At 39.8% G+C, this 8861-nt stretch overlaps 2 pseudogenes; both read left to right on the forward strand.

The window, feature by feature from the left end:
• The first annotated feature begins 1529 nt into the window (after positions 1-1529).
• On the forward strand, positions 1530-2746 carry LOC149148449 (putative cinnamyl alcohol dehydrogenase 1 pseudogene; annotated as a pseudogene).
• A 4652-nt stretch (positions 2747-7398) lies between these two features.
• On the forward strand, positions 7399-8615 carry LOC149148450 (putative cinnamyl alcohol dehydrogenase 1 pseudogene; annotated as a pseudogene).
• Positions 8616-8861: the final 246 nt, after the last annotated feature.

Below are 8861 nucleotides of genomic sequence, written 5' to 3' on the forward strand. Positions count from 1 at the left end.
AGTTTCGCAGCGCAACATGTTTAGGCGATTTCGTAGCGCATAATTCATAATTTTGCACTGGCTGCGCTACGAAATTGGGGATTCGCTGATCTGAGACATCTTCGCTGGCGGGCTCGATCTTAGCTTCTTCTTCTTGATGTTTTTGTTGATTTTGTGATGGTTGCTTCAGCTCTTGCCCCTGTTGTAAAGATATACTCTCTTCTTCATGATATACTATCTCCCGAGGCACAGTTAACATTGTGCAGCTATTTCCAGGCTGCTGCTAGGAAGAGATCAAAAAGACACATGGCAGAGATAGGTGAGTTTGTGACAAATAGCAATGAAGGTGTTTTAATGGATGCATTAACTGTTTTCAACAACGTATTTGAAAATGAAGGCATTGTGCATGAGTATTGGTAATGAACTGCGCAATGATATTGAGATCCACAATCAACATATACTCCCAAGCTCTCTAGATCTTCCAAATATTTGTGCTTCCATATACAGTGTGGGTTTTTGCAATTGACTACAGACACACAATTTCTCGGCTGTCAGCGGAGGATATGTTACCTTGGGGGCGTTGTTGAGTATATTTTACCATCAGTTTCTGTCTTGTTTGGAAAAGCTCAGAGACTAGAAAAATTTTCTATGCAACTACCAGAGATAATAATCACCACTGTGGATGGGAAGAGATGAGTTATCAGTCCAGTTTAGGTAATTTCTATTATAAGCCCCTCATCCACGGCATGTAGCAAAATTATTTAATGGGTGTGAAGATTCGTGTAACCAGAGGCAAAACTTAAATTAGTGCTTTAATGGAATCCATCGAAGGACAGGGGACATCAAACAGGCTCGTATTGATGGCCATAGAATCATTCTAATTCATGCTCAGCGCCCTCCAAATCCCTTTCTCGCAGCTCGAAGACCTGGTTTCATGGTGCCAGCAGATGTATTGAATAAATTCAAAAACGATGTCAAGAAGTCTAGAAAGAAGATTTTGGCGGAAGCCACAGAAGTATGCAAAGTCAAAGATTTAACTGTGGAGACGGAGGCCAACACTGGAGATACCAGGGAAGTCATATGCAATGCGGCATTTCTTGTTGCATGCCCACCATCAGGCCTTTCTCCGCTTGTGACAGATCTTGTTATTGCAACAGCGGATTTTTAGAGAGATCTAGATAACTGGAACATCTGTCCGATAAAAGGAGGGGTTAATGAAAGAAGTTGTTTCACTTATACATAATCCTGTGGATTCAGGGCAAACGGCTTGCTTGATTCCTGTAAGCTCGATAAGGTCCGTTGGACAGGTGTCACAACACAGCATTTAACAACACCATTTGTCGAGAAGGTGTATGAACACATTAAAGAGACTTTAATGCGAATATGCAATCATTGTTTGCCGCTGGCCCGAGTATAAGACTGCAATATCTGAAGATAAAGAAGGATGGCGCAATTCCTACGAAAGATACTGTCAATTCAGGGTTTCTTGATCTGAACACTCCAAACAATCTTTGTTTGGCACTAATTTTTCAAATGATCTTCATGACCAAATGTCGATGACAGAGAGCAAAAGTTGCTGCCGCAGAGACAAGGAGGCAAATGGCAGAGCTCGAAATAGACAAATTTCCTCAGTTAAGGTGGACTGTATTAGTTTGATGTTTTCTTCTACAAACGTTGTAACCGTGCTGGTTACATGCTCTAGCTATTGGCTTAGAGAATGAGGATTGTCATATAATTTCTGGTGCTCACTTAAAAGCCACGGTTCCAGAAAATAGCATTAGCAGAAGATGTAAACGCTGTTCCGCTTCATCCTTCTTCGACACCCACTTGTCTCCTTTCTATAGAATAGAACAGCTTAGCTTGGCCATTATTTCTTTTTCAGAAGACAATCCAGCTCCAAGTATGGTGGTAGAGAAGGTTTGATAGATACTGCTGTGAAGACCTTACGAATGAGGTTTTGGTTGATGGTTGGTTTCACACAGGTGACATTGGGAAGCTCGAGATCCATCAGGTGTTTTGTCACCTTACCAATTTAACCGAAGAGTCCCAGGCCTTGATGATATCTCATTAAAGATAACTCATTGTGGAGTTTGTTACGCCGATGTTGTATGGACCCGGAATGAACATGGTGATTCAAAGTATCCATTGGTGCCAGGGCATGAAATTGTTGGAATTGTGAAAGAAGTTGGCATTAATGTAGTCCATTTTAAGGTTGGCGATCATGTTGGAGTGGGTACATATGTCAACTCCTGTAAGTGGTGTGAATATTGTAATGAAAGGATGGAAGTCAATTGTGCAAAAGGGTCTATTTTCACCTTTAATGGTATCGATGTAGATGGCACAGTGGCGAAAGGAGGATATTCTAGTCACATTGTTGTTCACGAAAGGTACTGCTTTAAGATACCAGACAATCTACCACTGGCTTCAGCTGCACCTTTGCTCTGTGCAGGAATTACTATTTGCAGCCCTATGATTCGTCATCACATGAATCATGCAGGCAAGTCTCTTGGAGTAATTGCTAGGAGGTATTGGTCATATAGCAGTAAAATTTGGAAAGGCTTTTGGATTGAATGTAACGATTTTGAGCACATCTGCATCAAAGAAGGATGAAGCATTGAGCATTCTTGGAGTAGATAAATTTTTATTGTCATCTAATAAACAGCAGATAGAGGCTATTAATTTGGAGCGCCTAAGAATAGACATTGAAGATTTGAAATTGGAAGCTGTGGAATCTTTGAAGGACTTTTACTATGCTGCAGTAGGGTAACATCCAATATTCCACCATCAGACTCAGAGATCAGTATGCTCGAAGGTAGCAGTTGCAAATTATGGTATCATGGTTTATATTTCGCAATCCATCAAAAAGGGTATCTTACAAAATGTTTTATAAATAGCTATTTGTGTGTAGATATGTCTCATGAATTTAGGGCCTTGATATCCGCAGAAGACCAATCTCTTGCATTATTGCAACAAGGTGAAATTGTTTGGAGCAAATTCAAGACACAACACTCATTCCAATACTGAAGTTATCTCAGCTCTCAGGTTCCTCAAAAATAGTTCAGATAACTGATTATGCCCCTAGTGGTATTGAGCTGACAAGATCTTGATGCTGATTGCTTTCATTTCCAGATCATATATATCTCTTATCAAATAAGAGAAGTAGATGAGGATCAGGGACCATTAAAAATACAGCAGAATTTATTATGCATATTACAAGACTGTGTTTTTGAAATTACACAACAGTTTCGTAGCGCGCTACGAAACTGCTGTAGGTGGTGATTTGAAACGCAGAGCTGCATACGAAAAGTTTTGGTTGGCACACCTGTCTACCAAGGAAGCCTCCAGCATATCAGGAGCATGGTGTTACCCTATTCTCTTGGGTTATTAAAGAATTAAAGTATCCACTGCTGTATACTCGGTGATGGGGGACCAGAACCGAAAATTTAGGGATATTTTCAGCCAATACAGAACAGATCAAAGCCTTCGGTATTCAAAGCCAGCATGGGACATTAATTGCCCATCTTATGCCATCTCATGCCATCTCAGCTGAACGAAGAGAAAGCCAGGTGTCAAAGCTGCAAGGAGGAATCTTCAACGAAGGAGATAGAATTAGAGTTATAATTAAATTAGAACTTTTTAGAACTTCAGTTAGTGCTGATGGTATTTAATAGGTTAGTTCAATAGCGGATAGGGGTAATTAATGGCAATCATCGAGCTCCCCTCATGCTGGAGGTGGAAGCTCTAAGCAGTTAGAAGTATGTGTCTATATAGAGGAGAATGATCTATGTAATAGAGGTTGGATGTTTTTGAAAAAACAGAGTTTATATTGGCTTATGTAAAGACTTGTTACAGTAATATAAAAGACTACTTTTTTCTTCTCAGGATTCATACTTTGTTCAGATTCTCAAGATGTATGTGGCTTTGTCTTACCCTTTATGTTTTACAGCTTTATAGATACACAATCACTATGAATTCACCTAGCTGCTCAGACTTCCTGTGTGTATTTATGAGTTGAGGTTCATTTGAGAAATGTTTTGAGTGTTTAAACATTACATGCCCTGACTTCCATGAATGAGTAGTTTTATGGTTTACTGAAATGGTGTTTGACTCCATGAGCCCAATGGAAGAAATCTTATGTTGTCTGTCCAACCAGCATGTTTATTAAGTTTTCATTTCAAGAGTTAGCCCTCCTAGTGTTAATCATAATCAATAGTTTGTTTGAGAGAGCCCTCTCTGACTAAGGAGGCTAAGCCTTAGTCTAAAGCCTGGTTTGAAATAGTTACATAAGATCTTGCTAAGTGGCAGCCCTTAGTACCTGATTTTGTGATAACATTTTGGTGCGTCTGCCGGGAGCCTGAAGATTATTCTTTCCCGAAATTATGAAGCTGAACTTCTGAAGGTAGCAGGAGCTCAGAAGGTTTTTGAGGCTGCAAAACTACCTTGGCGACTCCACACATCAAATAACAAATTAGAAGGTGACTCCACTGCTAGAAGGTCAGTAGCTTGATGAAGTTTCAAGATGGATTCTACTGCAAGAATGAATGCCAGGTATGCTCCTATGGATCGGTCTCATATCCCTGGTTTTCCAAATCCTATGCCAAAGGTTGATTGGTTAGATGATCTTCCAATATTCAAAGATGAAAAGAAGGATGATGTTGCTCTCCATTTGGTTGAATTCCATATGCATGTACGTAGTCTTAAGGTTCATTTCCCTGAAGATTGTCTCATGAAGATGTTTATGACCACTTTAGAAGGAAAAGCATGGTCTTGGTATAAAAATCTGGAAAATGGTTCAATATATTCTCTTGCTGATTTCCATGATGTGTTCTGTGAAATGTATAAAGAATGTTATCCTTCTTTGTTGCTGCTCAAAGATTGTTGTAGGCATTATTTAAATCTTATTCAGTACTTGGAGGATTGTTATGGTGATGATGAATTTATGGATGAAGAAATTTTAGAGGCTCTCCATAACAATGCATTTCAGCACCAAGGAGAAAGTATATCATCCTATGAAACGCAACATGAGGAGCAGCAGGGGTTCACTTGTGAAAACCGTGTTTCATCCCTTGATATGAATGAAGAGATGCAGCAGTATTCTGAAGATGAAATTGATTGCAAACAGCAAGAAGAAGTACTGGAAGATAGCTTTTACGACCCTCAGGCAGAGGATAAGCTTGTTCAATTTTGTAATTCCTTGCAGCAGCTTTCTTCAAATAATAATCATAATAGTGAGGAAAATTACATTGTTTGTGAGCATCCTTCAGCTAGGCAGTTGGATAGCAAATCAAATAAATTTGGTGTGGCTGAAGATAAGTTGTCTAAAGATACAGAAAGTTTTGAGAATCAGCAAACTAACCATGTGTTTTTTGACCCTATAGCTGAATACATGGAAAAGATTTACTGTTCAGGCGGCTTCCAGTTATATTTTCATGTTGAAGAACAGTTACACCTCATGCTGCCTCAGTTACTTCAGTATCTGGTTTATTTTTGTTTCAAGCACAGCCAAAGGACTCAAATGTCAGATAAAACAGAGGATTGGCTACATTGGAAATTTCATATTGATTGAGCAGAAAGAAGTTGAAATTGTTAGGGTAGGTAGGTAGGTAAATGCAAATAAGCTCAAGGTTGACTGAGCATTTTGTTTTTAGTAGATGTAGTTTTCTTTCTCCTACAGTGATCATCCAGCTAAAGCCCGAGGTGAAGGCCCAAGAAGCTGAAAGAGGATGTTTGTCAAATAAATTTTATAAGGCACTGGAACTGCGAGTTCTTAGTGTACCACAAGGGCACACTATCCCAAGTGGAGCCACTGTTATCACTGAAATTTTGTTGCCAAAATTGCTCAGACTAGCTTAAGGATAAAGTGTTTCCGCAGCGCATATATCCTTTTAGCAGTTTCGCAGCGCAACATGTTTAGGCGATTTCGTAGCGCATAATTCATAATTTTGCACTGGCTGCGCTACGAAATTGGGGATTCGCTGATCTGAGACATCTTCGCTGGCGGGATCGATCTTAGCTTCTTCTTCTTGATGTTTTTGTTGATTTTGTGATGGTTGCTTCAGCTCTTGCCCTTGTTGTAAAGATATACTCTCTTCTTCATGATATACTATCTCCCGAGGCACAGTTAACATTGTGCAGCTTTTTCCAGGCTGCTGCTAGGAAGAGATCAAAAAGACACATGGCAGAGATAGGTGAGTTTGTGACAAATAGAAATGAAGGTGTTTTAATGGATGCATTAACTGTTTTCAACAGCGTATTTGAAAATGAAGGCATTGTGCATGAGTATTGGTAATGAACTGCGCAATGATATTGAGATCCACAATCAACATATACTCCCAAGCTCTCTAGATCTTCCAAATATTTGTGCTTCCATATACAGTGTGGGTTTTTGCAATTGACTACAGACACACAATTTCTCGGCTGTCAGCGGAGAATATGTTACCTTGGGGGCGTTGTTGAGTATATTTTACCATCAGTTTCTGTCTTGTTTGGAAAAGCTCAGAGACTAGAAGAATTTTCTATGCAACTACCAGAGATAATAATCACCACTGTGGACGGGAAGAGATGAGTTATCAGTCCAGTTTAGGTAATTTCTATTATAAGCCCCTCATCCACGGCATGTAGCAAAATTATTTAATGGGTGTGAAGATTCGTGTAACCAGAGGCAAAACTTAAATTAGTGCTTTAATGGAATCCATCGAAGGACAGGGGACATCAAACAGGCTTGTATTGATGGCCATAGAATCATTCTAATTCATGCTCAGCGCCCTCCAAATCCCTTTCTCGCAGCTCGAAGACCTGGTTTCATGGTGCCAGCAGATGTATTGAATAAATTCAAAAACGATGTCAAGAAGTCTAGAAAGAAGATTTTGGCGGAAGCCACAGAAGTATGCAAAGTCAAAGATTTAACTGTGGAGATGGAGGCCAACACTGGAGATACCAGGGAAGTCATATGCAATGCGACATTTCTTGTTGCATGCCCACCATCAGGCCTTTCTCCGCTTGTGACAGATCTTGTTATTGCAACAACGGATTTTTAGAGAGATCTAGATAACTGGAACATCTGTCCGGTAAAAGGAGGGGTTAATGAAAGAAGTTGTTTCACTTATACATAATCCTGTGGATTCAGGGCAAACGGCTTGCTTGATTCCTGTAAGCTCGATAAGGTCCGTTGGACAGGTGTCACAACACAGCATTTAATAACACCATTTGCCGAGAAGGTGTATGAACACATTAAAGAGACTTTAATGCGAATATGCAATCATTGTTTGCCGCTGGCCCGAGTATAAGACTGCAATATCTGAAGATAAAGAAGGATGGTGCAATTCCTACGAAAGATACTGTCAATTCAGGGTTTCTTGATCTGAACACTCCAAACAATCTTTGTTTGGCACTAATTCTTCAAATGATTTTTATGACCAAATGTCGATGACAGAGAGCAAAAGTTGCTGCCGCAGAGACAAGGAGGCAAATGGCAGAGCTCGAAATAGACAAATTTCCTCAGTTAAGGTGGACTGTATTAGTTTGATGTTTTCTTCTACAAACGTTGTAACCGTGCTGGTTACATGCTCTAGCTATTGGCTTAGAGAATGAGGATTGTCATATAATTTCTGGTGCTCACTTAAAAGCCACGGTTCCAGAAAATAGCATTAGCAGAAGATGTAAACGTTGTTCCGCTTCATCCTTCTTCGACACCCACTTGTCTCCTTTCTATAGAATAGAACAGCTTAGCTTGGCCATTATTTCTTTTTCAGAAGACAATCTAGCTCCAAGTATGGTGGTAGAGAAGGTTTGATAGATACTGCTGTGAAGACCTTACAAATGAGGTTTTGGTTGATGGTTGGTTTCACACAGGTGACATTGGGAAGCTCGAGATCCATCAGGTGTTTTGTCACCTTACCAATTTAACCGAAGAGTCTCAGGCCTTGATGATATCTCATTAAAGATAACTCATTGTGGAGTTTGTTACGCCGATGTTGTATGGACCCGGAATGAACATGGTGATTCAAAGTATCCATTGGTGCCAGGGCATGAAATTGTTGGAATTGTGAAAGAAGTTGGCATCAATGTAGTCCATTTTAAGGTTGGCGATCATGTTGGAGTGGGTACATATGTCAACTCCTGTAAGCGGTGTGAATATTGTAATGAAAGAATGGAAGTCAATTGTGCAAAAGGGTCTATTTTCACCTTTAATGGTATCGATGTAGATGGCACAGTGACGAAAGGAGGATATTCTAGTCACATTGTTGTTCACCAAAGGTACTGCTTTAAGATACCAGACAATCTACCACTGGCTTCAGCTGCACCTTTGCTCTGTGCAGGAATTACTGTTTGCAGCCCTATGATTCGTCATCACATGAATCATGCAGGCAAGTCTCTTGGAGTAATTGCTAGGAGGTATTGGTCATATAGCAGTAAAATTTGGAAAGGCTTTTGGATTGAATGTAACAATTTTGAGCACATCTGCATCAAAGAAGGATGAAGCATTGAGCATTCTTGGAGTAGATAAATTTTTATTGTCATCTGATAAACAGCAGACAGAGGCCATTAATTTGGAGCGCCTAAGAATAGACATTGAAGATTTGAAATTGGAAGCTGTGGAATCTTTGAAGGACTTTTACTATGCTGCAGTAGGGTAACATCCAATATTCCACCATCAGACTCAGAGATCAGTATGCTCGAAGGTAGCAGTTGCAAATTATGGTATCATGGCTTATATTTCGCAATCCATCAAAAAGGGTATCTTACAAAAGGTTTTATAAATAGCTATTTGTGTGTAGATATGTCTCATGAATTTAGGGCCTTGATAACCGCAGAAGACCAATCTCTTGCATTATTGCAACAAGGTGAAATTGTTTGGAGCAAATTCAAGACACAACACTCAT

This window comes from Pinus tabuliformis, chromosome 9 (assembly GCF_031772625.1).
Source record: "Pinus tabuliformis cultivar Carrire ecotype Pingquan chromosome 9, CPIR1, whole genome shotgun sequence".
NCBI lineage: Eukaryota > Viridiplantae > Streptophyta > Pinopsida > Pinales > Pinaceae > Pinus > Pinus tabuliformis.